Consider the following 14,717-nt stretch of genomic DNA (forward strand, 5'->3'; position numbering starts at 1 on the left):
ATAAAGATGGTGTCGGAAACCATGGGACTGAATAGAATCACTAACAGAGACTAGAAAGGCCCTGAAGTGGTGTAGAAGAGACAGGATCAGCAAAGGTTATTTTAATAACAAGCCACTGATGGGGCTGGTGAGATGGCTCAGTGGGTAAGGGCACTTGGCACTGAACTCTATGGCTGAGTTCAATCTCACAGGAAATCGAGTCAGGAAAGTATACGTCTCTGCAACCAACTGAAGAAACAAATGGGTCAAGAGAGACCTGTGACAACTGCACTGTGTTCTGCTTATACACCAAAGAGTTCGAGGAACAAGAAACATTTACTGAATTTCCCAATGAGGAAATCAGTAGTGACTTTTTAGGAATAATTTCAGTGAACTAATAGGGGCCAAAAACCCATTGCCCTAATCTTAACTAAAGACAGGACAAGAACACAGTGAAAGAGGACAGTTCTTACCAGTTACAGCACACGGCGGCAAAGGAGGAGCGTGGGAAAGTGGGAGAACAAGAAAATTTCCTGTGTGTGTTAGGGACAGGGTCTTAGACAGACCAGGCTAACCTCACATTCCCTGTGCAACAATGGGTCATAGCAATAAATATTAAAAAACAGAATTCACGGGGTTGGGGATTTAGCTCAGCGGTAGAGCGCTTGCCTAGGGAGCACAAGGCCCTGGGTTCGGTCCCCAGCTCCGAAAAAAAGAAGAAGAAGAAGAAGAAGAAGAAAAAAAAAACAAAAAAAAACAAAAAACAAACAAACAGAATTCACCAACCCATGCTATTGCCGGCTCCAGTGGGCCATATGGCATCTGCAGGGGTATTTTCATCTTAATCAGCAAAACATCTCCACCAGAATGGTTAAGTTCACAATTTCCATCCCATGTTGCCACTGCCTACTCTCTGAGCCCTGCTGCGATCTCGCCATCTATCTAGTTCCAAGGCGGGTTGTTTCCACACCAGTTCCATACAGAGACCGCCTATCTCACCGCTTTCTTATTGGGGACTCTGCTCGCATTCCCTGCAACCACCCCCTATGGTTATAGCCATAACTTCTGGTAACCCGTTAAAATTGAAACTCAATAACCTTGTAATTTATCAACTAGATTTATATCTTAAATTCTCACTCCACAAAATGTCCACACAATAAACTCAGAGCCAATTAATATTGATATAAACTTCCCACCTAGATAAGACAAATTGTCCTATAAAATCCATCCCTTATGAAATATTCATAACTACCTGTGGCCCTTTAAGGCCACACAGATCTGGGTCATCCTTCTCTGCCTTTATGTTGATTCTTCTCCTTTCTCTCCTCTCTCTCTTCTCTCCAAAACTCTGTGCCCAGCTTACTTTTTCATTGGCCAATCACAAGCCTTGCCTTATATTATGCCTGCCTTCACCTACATATAGATATCAATCCACAATGGGTGATCTTGAACTTCTGATACTCCTGCCTCAAGTACTGGGATATCAAGTGTGAGTGACCATGCCTGATAAAGAAGGACTTTTGAGATGGAAAAACTATAGCACACTTATATGCTAGCATGATAAACCTACAGAGAACAAAAGGGCTGGAAGAAGAGAATTGTTGAAGCTTGTGTTCCTTGGAAGGGGCAGGAAGTAGTCAGGAACCCAGTACAAAAACATGGCGGCTCTTAGCCTAGGACATGCTAACTTACACAGGCAAGTGAGTACAAGGGCAGTGTCTGGAGGAACATAGGCTGACAAGAAGCAGAAGTGGAGTTTTGTTTCTGCAAGAGTTAATTTCTGAGTGATTCTTACCACCATCAATGCCACCACCCCCAGCAAAGTATGAAGCAAGGCTAAGGTGGCAAGGGCCAAGAGAAGAGAAGTAGTTATCCAGGCTGATGGGAAAGCGAGTAACTCGGGGCAATAGTTACACAGCAGTATTAAGAATACATTACCCGGGGTTGGGGATTTGGCTCAGTGGTAGAGCACTTGCCTAGCAAGCGCAAGGCCCTGGGTTCGGTCCCCAGCTCCGGAAAAAAAAAATAGAAAAAAAAAAAAAAAAAAGAAAAAAAAAAGAATACATTACCCAAGAATTTAAATAGGCTGGACAGTGGTGGTCACACCTTACATCCCAGTGCTTGAGGAGGCAGAGGCAGGAGAAACTCTAGATTCAAGGCCAGCTCTGGTCTACAGAGTGAGTTCCAGGACAGCCAGGGCTGCACAGAGAAAACCTGTCTCAAAAAGCTGAAAAGGAAAGAAGGAAGGAAGGAAGGAAGGAAGGAAGGGAGGAAGGAAGGAAGGAAGGAAGGAAGGAAGGCAGGCAGGCAGGAGGAAGGCAGGCAGGCAGGCAGGCAGGAAGGAAGGGTGGGCTAGACATAAACCCAGTCAGCATGTTTTGTTTTTCTCTGATTACACACATCACTGTATATGCGGGAATGAAGGAGGTAGAAATAGTTTAGTTACACACCAGAGACGAGTAATAGAATCAAGAGTATGTGAGACGGGGAGTTATAGTGCTTGACTGGGGAAGTTCAGTAAAGAAGGAAAGCCCTCAAAAGAGTCAGGACAATAAAAGGAAGAGAACATGCACAGACCACAATGCTCCCCGAGACTGAAGAAATGCTGGGCCAGGGTAGCCGAGTGGAAAACCAGCTGGAGAAAGTGGTCAAGTGTAGCATGTGTAGAGCTGATGTCTCAGGTATGGTGCAGTTAGCATCAGTGGTGATGACAAGGCTCACAGTAGACTCCAGGGCAGGGCTGCTTTCTGGTGACATCAATGACATTTAGGGCTGATTATGGAACCTGCGATGCTGAGTGCTGTTGATGGAGTCTAAACCACTACCCCAGTGTCAGGAGCACCTCCTAAGTAAAGAGGACTAAATTGCCTCATGTATTGCTAAACAGTCTCTAAAGCCAAAACATCCCATCTCTAGAACCACTGCTCTAGAGAACGCCCAAGAAGCCAGGGAAGGAAACAAGAATCAGGATGATTGGGTACACTCTGGAGAAAGTAGCAGAGTCAAGAGCTAAAGTCGTCTGGTGTGACTCAGTACACGAGGGTCACACTGAAGAGGACTGGATGAGGTGATCTGATGACATTAGACTCAATATTGGGCCTTCTTAGGAGGAGGGCAGGACAGTGGCCAGAAGGCAGAGATCAGACCCAAGGTCATGGATCCCAAGTCAACAATCAGTGGGAAGTGGGCTAGAAAGGAATAACAGCTGTGAGAGAGGGGAGTGGAGAAGGGAGTGAACGTCCTTAGAGCAAAGCCAGGCTCTGACCATGAAGGCAAAAGCGATACTCAGAGAAGACACAGAAGATATAGATGGTTCTGCTGATGTGAACCATTACTCCAGAAAGCCAGTGGAAGGGCTTGGGAACCACACAAGAGTAAGGGGGGGAGGGGCAGAATGAGGGGATGTGAGAGGCTGCAAGAGAGCAGTGGGCCAGGGGTGGGCCCTGAAAGGAAAGCACGAGACTGAGGGAAACAGGACTTTAAAATAAGAGAAAGAGCCCTTGTCACTTAAATTTTAAATTATATTTAACTGTGTGATCTCTCTCTCTCTCTCTCTCTCTCTCTCTCTCTCTCTCTCTCTGTGTGTGTGTGTGTGTGTGTGTGTGTGTGTGTGTGTGTGTGTGTGTGTGTGTGTGAACTCATTGGGAGGTCAGAGGACAGCTTGAGAGACATAGTTCTTTTTCAATCATTTGAATTCCAGGGATCTAACTCAGGTTCTCAGCAAGTGGATCAAAATCCAGTAAGCTATCTCATGACCCAATGTGCTAGCTAGTTTTATGTTAACTTATCACAGAATAAGAGGAGGGAACCTCAACTGAGAAACTGCCCCCATATGACCAGGCTATAGGCACACTAATAGGGCATTTTTGTAATTAGTAATTGATGTGGGAGGGTCCAGCCCTTAGGCTGGTGGTCCTAGGTTCTATAGCAAAGTAGGCTGAACAAGCCATAAGAAGCAAAGCCAGTAAGAACTGGCTTCTGTTTCAGTTCCTGCCCAATTTGAGTTCCTGCCTTGGTTCCTGAAAAAAAAAAAAAAAAAAAAAAAAAAAAAGACTGGTTTGAGATACATAGGCCAAATAAACCCTTTCCTCCTCAAGCGCTTGAGGTCATGGTGTTTCAACATAGCAATAGTAACCCTGGTCAAACCACCTACCCTTAGCATTTCTACAAGAACGTGGAGATTAAGGTAAGAAACATGGGAAATGTGGCGCCTGTCACTAGGAATCACACAATCCTAGTCTAGAACTAGTCTGGACACAGTGGATAATTTTCTAAGCCTCTTTGGCTTCAATATTAGGAAGTCAATCAAATAGACAAATCTATCTAGCTGTGAGGATGGACTTTGAACGGGTGAGTCTATGTGGGGTTAGTTCAAACAGGCCTTAAAACATTATGTAAAATTATTGGGTCAGCTAGAAAGTGCCTTTTTCATGAAAGGATAAAACAGGGCTGATCTTAAGGGAGGGCAAAGAAGAACAGGATATGACAAAGAGAAAAAAGCAGTCCTGGCCACCTGTAGAGGGCTCAGCACTCTGTGGAAGAGAACTGGATTGCAGATTCCCAGGACAGATCATCCCATCAGGGCAGAAAAGGCTGTGGGAGGGCTGGAGAGATGGCTCAGTGGTTAAGAGCACCGACTGCTCTTCCAGAGGTCCTGAGTTCAAATCCCAGCAACCACATGGTGCCTCACAACCTTCTGTAACGGGGATCCGATGCCCTCTTCTGGTGTGTCTGAAGACAGCAACAGTGTACTCATATACAAAATAAATAAATAAATCTTTAAAAAAAAAAAAAAAAAAAAAAAAAGAAAAGGCTGTGGGAAGCAGGACTCGTGATCCCAGGATGTTGAACCAACTGAGCTACAAATGGCAATGAACTCCATCAAGATATTGAACTAGGGGCTGGAGGGATGGCTCAGTGGTTAAGAACACTTCCTGCCCTTCCAGAGGATCTGAGTTTGATTGCCAGAATTCATATTGGGTGGCTCACCACTGTCTGTACCTTCAGCTGTAGGGACTCTGACACAGTTCTTCTGGCCTCTGCAGGCACCCACATATATACACAGGAACAATAATAAAAAAATTAAAATTATTAAAAGATATGGAACTAGTGCTGGATAAGATCAACCATTTGCATTCCTTCTTTGTGGACATTTTAGAAAATTACAAAAATACAGATTCAAATGTAAGCACTATACGGGTATATGGACACAAGCAAGAGGCCTCTTTTTACTTTCAATCCACTCTGCAGCCTATACCTCAGAAGAAACCCCTGTGCACAGCTTGCATAGACCCTCTTAGGGTTTTGTTTTGTTTTTGTTTCTGTGGTCACATACAAACAAACCCAGGTGCCGTCCAAGGCTCAGGGAGCATCAGAGAAAAGGAAGCACAAAGAATCTAAGAGATGAGGGAGAGGGAAGGGTGCTCTGAAATATCTTCTTCTGGACATGGCATGGCCAATGCACTCATAAAGTCACCGCAACTCTGCTGCCTGCGAAGGCCTGTACAAGACATGGCCCGTCTCTATTTCATCATGGAAGGGAAGGGGCTCGCAAGGCCCTACCCTTCCCTGAGAAGCTATTTATTAGCAGGTAATGGTTATTAGAGTAGGGAGAGTCATTTTCTTCAATGGTGTTGTCACCCATGTTCCAGTAAACAACACCACCCATGCTTATGCAATCAATTCTAACTAAAGCAGAACACAATACTGCAAAACAGTGAACATACGAGGGAGACCTTTGAGGGAGGCACACTGAGAGCAGGAGGGGCATAAGTGAGAACAACGAGAGGTGAAAATGACCCCACACATAAAGCACGTGTATAAAAACATCAGAGAATAATAAGAAACACACACTGACCAACAGGCAGCAATCTCCAATGGGGCAATGCTACATGTATTTGTCATTTCTCATTTTCCTTTCCTTCTTCTTTCCCTCTCTTTTGGAGACGGTCTTACTGTACAGCTCAGGCTAGCCTTGAACTTGAATCGATCCTTCTGCCTCATCCTCCTAAGGGCTGGATTAGGGCATGTGTGCTGATACTTTGTTTAACGGTATGTCTATTATTATATATCTTTATAGCATATCAAAGCCATCTTTTGAAGGTATATATAGGCTTATCTTATTTTCAGTGGCTTCACTGCATTCCACTGCATAGATAAACCATGATCTATTCATATTTTCCTCTTTCCTTTGTAGTTGCTGTTATTACTTGTGACAGGGTCTTGCTATGTTGCCTTGGCTGGCCTGCAGCTCACTATGTAGACCAGGCTGACCTCAAATTTGCACAGATCCTCTTGCCTCTGGGTCCTTATTGCCCGAGTACTAGGTGTGTGCCATGGCTCCTGGCTACTTTCCATATTTCTTTTTTTTTTTTTCCTTCGGAGCTGGGGACCGAACCCAGGGCCTTGCGCTTGCTAGGCTAGCGCTCTACCACTGAGCTAAATCCCCAACCCACTTTCCATATTTCTAACTTTCTATATTATAAACAATGCTGGTTTTGTGTGCAAGTAAGTGTGTGTGTCTATATGTGTATGTGTATGGTAGAGGCCACAGGTCACTGCCAGGTGTCTTCCTCAATTGCTCTCCTCCTTACTTTGTTGAGATAGAATCTCTTACTCATCTGTTTGGCAAGGCTGGCTGGCTAGCAGGCCTCAAGGATCCTATCCCTACCTCCTCAGCACTGGGATAACAAGTGGACCTGGGTTTTCTATAGGTGAACTTCAGTCCTCATGCTTGCACAGAATGTACTTTCCTGACTGAACCACCACTCCAGCCCAGCAGTACTACTTTGAAAATGCTTATGTAGATGTCCTTGCCCATGAATAACTTCAGATTACATCCCTACCTGATAGACTAAAGGACATATCTGAGGCTGCCACACACCACCCCCAAGCTATCAATTTATCCTCCTATCTAATTTGAATGGAGTATTCAATCTCCCACTCTCCTGCTTAAGCCATAACAATCTTAAGGTTTGCTAACTAATAGAAGGGAATCTCACTCTTGCTTTAATGTGAATGTTTGCTTGTTTTGGTGAATAAGGAGTATGCCCATCTAAGAACACTGAACACAGACTTCAAATTCATATGCATAAAACAATGAAACAAGATGTCATTTTCGTCAAATACTCTGCTAACTGGAAGGAAGCTTGGGAACAGTGTATCTATCACCTGCAAAGCTATTACTTCTGAATGCTTATAATGTGCAGACACCAAGAAGAACACGGTTACTTATCCTCTTGTTGAGCTCTCACAACTCCACAGAGTACATTAGCCTTAGTGCACAAAAAGAAACTGAGACCATATGGATTAACTTTCTCAAAGTCACACAGAGTAACAAAGTAGAGTGAGGTTTGAACCCAGAGCATCTGACTGTGAAGCCCCTATTTAGACAGATTAAGTAACTTGCTCACCTCAGTAAAGCAGCAAGTAATACAGTCAGAATGCAAACACAGGCCTGCCTAACTCTATAGCACACAGAGGGGAGGTTTTTGTTTTATATAATTCACTCTATCTGTATAAATAATATGACGATAGTATTGAGAAGATTTTAACCCTATCCAAACATGTATTAGGTTGTAATTTTGGCATTTTGGGTCCTTTTTCTGGTGTTGCCTTGACAAACGAACAACCACTGCATTGTATCTTTTCAAGGACATCTTGTGTGAACAATACACATGGCACTCAACATGGTGGCCCAGGACCACAGACAGGTTGACTACAAAAAGGGAAACTGCTCACAGGTTGCCAAGAGTTAAGGAGAACAGAGTGTCCCCTGGTGGTTGAGAGTGGTATTGTGCTTTGCAAGAGTCCAACTAGAAGTCCAGAATTGACTGGACTGGTGTCGCAGCTGCTCAGGCGGGCTCAGGAGACACCAAAGCATGACTGCCCTCTCTATCCTGGGTGCTCCCCAGGAGTGCGCGACGTCTACCAAGTCTGCTCTACAGGCAGCCAGTGCAGACTCTCAGGTCCAAGAACAACACATTCACAGAGTAAACGACGACTGCACAGGAGTGGCTTGTATCACAGGAGAAAAGGTGGCCAAGAAAGGGATATATACAGAAACAGACTCAAGACCATCAGGCCTGGAAACTTCTACACAATCTTCCAATGACATTCCCCCGCCACACACACACACACACACACACACACACACACACACACACACACACCACTAGAAAATTAGGAAAACCTTGAAAATGTTCTCAAGGGAGAAAATGATGCTAAAAGAAACCCAGATGTGGTAAGTATAAAATGAATGGAATTTTGGATTCATCCCTACTGTCAGCCTCTCTTAGAATTGAGGCAAAGGCAATTGCAGACTTGGGAAGAAAGGCTTAACTTGACCAAATTAAAATGGCCTAAAGCCATGAAGAGACCATGGGTAAAACAGAAACACACATCAGCTAGGGCAGAAGAGAGGCCGAGAGGCAGTGATGACTGAAGCAGATGGAGAAGCTCCAGCCACAGTTACCAGGATCCCAGCTGAGTGCTGGTCGTTGTCTGATTGAGAAGGGGATCCTCTAGCTAATCACATTTTCTACTTTAATGTTTACCATTTGTTTCTTATATAGATTAGCAATTTTCAAAGAATTAGAAGGTACATTATAAAATAAAAATAACACAAAAATATAAACCTCTGCATAATCTTCCAAAAACATGGAGAGTTCATCAAAGGTGCCAATCGTCACTGTTGTTGAAAGGTTATGAAGAATCTGGTCTCAGTTACAGACCTGTCAAAGTATTGGCAAAGAAGAAATACTTATACAAACTTAGATGGTACCAAGTAAGGAAATGATAAGCCCAAACAAAAAAAGAGACATTCTTTGTTGTTCAAAAGACTTAGTACTTTACAAGCACAGTAAATAACAGGAGTGGAGAGAGATAGAAACGCCACATCCTGACAGCAGTTCAATGAGAGCAAGCACTTTGTGTTGGTCATTACCCTTTCACTGCTCCTGCACTGTCTGCTGCACAGTAGGCAGAGCACTGGTGCACAGTAGGCTCTCAAAAATATTGGCTTGCAGAAGGAATGTGTGTTCCTTTAATATGTGACCCCTTCCTTCTAAGGCATTCCCTGAAACAAGCATGAATGATGTACCTAACGTAACTTTTCCCTTAATTGAGGAGATTCTCCTACTTCAGGGTCTGGCTCAAATTTTACTTCCTCAGTCTTCCCACATCTCTCCTACTGCCACAGCCCTGCCTCCCTAAAGAGTCAGGATTAAAACTTCTTTATTCTCTATAGCATACTACTTGGTCATTCCACATCTATCTTGTTCTTGTTTGAAACAATATGTATAATTAAATTACACAGGCTGCCTTTAAGTCACCCCTGTAGCCCAAGCAGCCCTTCAACTCATGATTTTCCTGCCTGAGACCCCTGAGCAGCAAAGATTACGAAGCCCACAGCCCCAGCTCTGTCTCACTCACTCATGTCAGACTGTAATGGTTACTTAATTATAAACTCCACGAGGGCAAGGTTCTAGTTTTAGTTACTCTTGTACATCATCATCCATCTTCCCTCTCTCTCTCTCTCTCTCTCTCTCTCTCTCTCTCTCTCTCTCTCTCTCTCTCTCTCTCTCTCTCTCTCTCACTTTCTAACAGTCTCTCTATACAACCCAGGCTGACTTGGAACTCATGGTCCTCCTGCCTCAGCCTTCTAACACTAGGATCACAGTCACGCCCAGCATGGACTTCCACCTTCCAGCATAACAATAAATACCTAAATGTCTGCTAGTTTTCATAAAATAGAATTATATTCTTAGTGTCCAATAAGATACAACATATATTAGATGCTCACAAGTGTTCATTGCCTGAATTAATTGAAAGAAAGGTAATTCCAAAATAAAAAAAAGTGCTTCAAATTCCAGGGCTGGGAAACATCGTACTTCAAATATAAAGAAATAATCGTTGGAGAGATGGCTCAGTGGTTAAGAGCACTGACTGCTCTTCCAGTTTAATTCCCAGCAACCACATGGTGGCTCACAACCATCTGTAATGAGATCCGATGCCCTCTTCTGGTGTGTCTGAAGACAGGTACAGTGTACTTATATATAATAAATAAATACACCTTAAAAAAAAAGAAATTATCCCTCTTTTTCCCTTGTTTCTAAGCAGACTGCCCTAGTTAGGGTTTCTATAACTGTGCTTGGAGAGGAAAGGGTTAATTTCACCTCATACCTCTCAGGTCGCAGTCCTCACTGAGGGGAGTCAGGAGGGGAAGCAGGGCTAAGGTAGAGTGCTACTTCCTAGCTTGCTTCTCAGGGATTGCTCATGGTGACACCACCCACGCTGCGCTGGACCCTTCCACATCAACCGTCAGTCATGAAAATGCATTGGCCCACAAGTCAATCTGGTGGGGGCATTTTCTCATTTGAGGCTTCCAAAACCACTCAAAGATCTTGCCTAGATCCTGTCCCCAGTGTTGCACAATCTAGTACCAAAACTGCAGAGATGGGTCTGAGGGAGTTCCATCAGAAGTACAGTAACTGAGACTGGGATATGACTTAGTAGTTAAAATGCTCCCTTCACAAGAGTGAGAACCAGAGTCAGATGAGAATGGTGGCCTTCCTGTCATTCCAGCTTCCAATTCCATTCCCAGCAGAGACAAGGGATCTAGCTATCCAGAGCTTGTTAGTGTGACTAGCTATATTGGTGAGTTCTGGGTTTGACTGAGAGATCACTGCCTCAATTAGTAAGGTAGAAGACCAATGAAGAACAATTTCCAGCATCAACTTCAGACCTACACACACTTGCATGTACACACATGATCTGTTGACCATGCATTCAAACATGCATCACACACACACACACACACACACACACACACACACACACACAAATACAAAAACATAAAAGTATGATAAGTGAAGTGGGCTAGAAGAAAAAGGGTAAAAAAGGAGAGCTGAGGTGCTCAAGCTAGGCAGATATGTTATAATGTCTGAAACTGGACACGATAACCTTCAGCATGGGAGAGTATAAACACCTACGAGGGGAGGAATTGTTTAGCCTGGCACAACAAGCTCAAAGCAAGAGAAAGAATGAAACCAGGAAGAGCATTCAAAGACCTATGACAGGAGGGTGAAGCAACAGAGCCACTGCTCTGTTTGGACCAAGGAAAACAATGCCATATACATTGTCACAGACAGCAGCAAGTGTTACTGTCCTCAGACCACTAAAGCTAGAAGAATTGAACCTTGATGTAAACACCTATGCTTGTAAAAGGAAGTCCTTTACCTATTATGCAAATATAGTCCCATACCCAGTGTTATTAAAGTAGTGTCCAAAGTCCACTGATTCTGACTGCTCGAGAGTGAACGTACCTTCAACAGAAGATGAAAAAAAAAAAAAAAAAACAGAATCAGCAAAGCCATGGAACTGGACTATTCTCCTTCACTATTCCCCCTTCCATGACCAGTGACCCCTCAAACTGGAGTTCGCAGAGCACATGCTGACACCTTCCCACTGTCTACCTCAGTAAAGTTTGCCTGCCTGCCTGCTTGCATTCTGGTAGGCTCTAATGGGCTTCAGTGGTTCCTATGACACCAACAGTGATTGGGATAAGAAACACATGGTGATCTTCATGAGCACATTATAAGAAAAATAAGATATAAAAAATAAATATGTGAAAACCCCCAAGAAAATACTAGGAAAAACTACAATGACTACTAGGGAATATAGGATAAACTATATAATGACTGTGAAATGTGGGGAAGGTAAGAGGAGGGCTTCCTGTACAGATGGGCTTCCCAGGGAAGAAAGAGAAACATTGATTAGCTGAAAGCAATTAAGATGTTTGCTATCAAAACTGCTTGTTCAACAGATGAATTAAACAGAAGCCAGGGGGCTTCACTAATACATCCCAGTGACAAATTAAAGAAAAGAAAAGGGCTAGAATACAAACCTAAGCATTGTGACTGTAAATCTGGGGCAGATGATAGGAATAGATGAAAAGAAGGAAGAAATGGCCGCGTCTGTAAGGGCAGGGTGAGCAGTGGATTGGCTGGGGTGGGGGTGGGGCAACTCAGAGGAATGAGAACTAAGCAAATAATCTTAGGGGACCCTCCTCCTCAGGACTACTGCCACACCTTGAATCAGCAACAGGGCCCTACAGAACCTCTATATTTCTCACCAATGTGCCCAGCTCTGGGACCTGCTTCCACTCTGAGGGATGCCATCCTCATTCCCAGAAGCCTCCTGGTCCTAAGGGCTCTAAAACATCGTGTTTCACATATGGCACAGCTAACTGAAGTCACTCCACATATGAACTGACTCTGCTCACAACTCCACCCTCCTCTCTTGTTCCCACCAATGCTAAGGAAACCAGATGTACAAATGGTTAACAGAGGGGGAAAAATCCCACCCAGACCACTTGAAATGCGGCTAGTCTGGCTGGGCTTCCAGTCTGCTCAGCGACTGCTCCGTGCTGCTATTTATAGTCTCTGGGTGCCCAGCCCAGCTTCCAGGTCACTAATTGTGGCCCAACCCAGAGCCAACTCCACACCTCCTTCTCCGCCCTTCAACACAAGGAACAAGAAGCAAACCCAGCTTTGTCCAGCTGAGCACAGCCAGGAACAAGACCTGAACCCAAGACCAGATTATATATGCCTTGCAGAAGATCTCAAAGTTGTCTAAGGTCTGCTGCCCTTGTACTGCATGTGCTGGAGAGCTGAGCTGTCTCACCCTCTTGCTGGCATCTCTTCTAAATATTCTATGTTCATCCACAGTAAATCCTGAGTTCACTTTTCCCCGTGACCACAATAAAGAGAGAAGATGAGGGTTTGACTAAGTGTCTAAGCATTTATGGAGCTGCGTGCCTCTTCCTGGGCTGGTTAGCTTATTCATCCATTTGCATTACTATTCCAGTTGCCCACAGCAAGGAGAGTGACCAGAGAGAAGGCACACTCAGAATCAAACTTTTCAAAATGTTTCTCAAGCACATACAGAATACACTTAAATCCTCAACATTCTTAGTTCCAGATAGAGACCCTGAAGTATGAGTTTTCAGAGAATGTTGTGAATAATCTTTCTGACATCAAGAGGCAGTTACTATAGCAATATATTATATTATAATATATAGTATATATACATGTAATATATAGTATATACATATACATAATACTATATATTATAGTATTACTATATAAAATAGTGTATATGGTATAATAGTATAAATACTATTATTTGAGTATTATTCTACACTAATACATTTTACCCAGAGATGCAGAACACTAAAATTGGCGATGACTACTTTTTGGCATATGAAGCTATGTGAGTTATCCTGAGAGCAGAAAAGGTATCATGTATACTAGCAAAAGACAAAGCTTAGCTCAAAGACTTGCTAAGGTTTTTGTTTGTATGTTTGTTTGTTTTGTGTTAGGTCTGTGCCTGAGTTGCACTGAAAGGCCACCAATGAATCACTATCTCCACCATGGTGCTATATCTGAACCCTTAGTCCCATTCATCCCAGTTACATCTAGCAGTTATCAGAACACAGGACAGAGAACAAGTGATGAAGGAAATGTATAACAACAGAGATGGTCCCTTCCTTCCCAAACTATGGTGACCGTTCTCCCCAGACAGTGCAACAAGTCTCCACCCTCTGTGCCCTTGTGTTAGACCACTCAAGACTACACACCCTGATGCCAGTCATCTTCTCATGTGGGGTTCAATTTAGCCATCGGGTTATATGCCAGGATTCTAGTTATTCTGAAGCAGGAACCAGAATGCTGCTGAACTACCTCATCATCACCCACAAATACCCATTCCTAGCCCCAAATCTTTCCTCCCAAGACCACAAGGGGGAAAAAGTTTCCAAATTAAAAAACTAAAACTGGCAACCAAGGTGCCCCATGGCAGTAACCTTTAAAAGTGGCCATTAAAGTTTATAAGTCAGACGGGCACCAAGTGAGTGATCAAGAAGAGAAAAATGGCCCCTCCCTTCAGGACCCAGAGCCACCGTCTCCTGCCACACAGCTGATGTCACAAGAAGCACTTGCAGCCATCAAGGGCTCTCTGTCCCAACTACAACTGCTAGAGATATAGTCTCTGTATGTCTGGCTGCAAAGAAAAAGGAGAGGAGGGACAAGGAGGTGTGGCTTTGGGTGTATGAGGTAGGAACAGGGAGGAAAGGGGAGGACACACCCAAGATCTCTCCCTACGAGGAAAACTCCCTGAGAGCCACAGGCCAGGAGGAACAGACCTTGCCAGACAGCAGTTCTCAGGTGCACACAAGGCTCAGCACAGATTTCCACCGGTTACTGGGACTCATTCTATAACCCTGACTTATCCTGGGACAAGGGGATGCATATCAGAGTTATTTTGATAAAAGTATGAATAGCTTAGAAAGCCTTCCAAATGACTCCTGTTCCAAATCACCCACCTGTTCTGTGGGGTATGTACCTCTAGGAAAAAACACGAATTTGAGGAGACCTCTTCCTTACTCATGGAAGGTATATTCAATGAATACGCCCGAGAGCTTCTATACCAGGCATTGTTCTAGAGCACCAGGAAAGCATGAACATTCAGACCCAAAGTCCTACTCGTACTGAAAATCGAAGTCCACTAGAAAAGAAAAGCAACATCTGCTCCAGTAAATGCTAACACAGACAGAGTAAGGAAAGGGAGAGGAAGAGCTGGGAGCATAGAGCTACATGCCAATCAAGCATTCCAGAGGCTGAGACAGGAGAACTACAAGTTCAAGGCCAACTCAGGCTACAATGTCTTAAATAGTGCTA

At 43.9% G+C, this 14,717-nt stretch overlaps 1 protein-coding gene across 1 annotated transcript in view; it reads right to left on the bottom strand.

Annotated features, from left to right (window-relative positions):
• Nhej1 (non-homologous end joining factor 1) overlaps positions 1–14,717 on the bottom strand; it is a 97,414-nt gene that overhangs the window by 27,415 nt on the left and 55,282 nt on the right. The window lies entirely within an intron of this gene.

The sequence above is a fragment of the Rattus rattus genome, chromosome 4 (assembly GCF_011064425.1).
Source record: "Rattus rattus isolate New Zealand chromosome 4, Rrattus_CSIRO_v1, whole genome shotgun sequence".
NCBI lineage: Eukaryota > Metazoa > Chordata > Mammalia > Rodentia > Muridae > Rattus > Rattus rattus.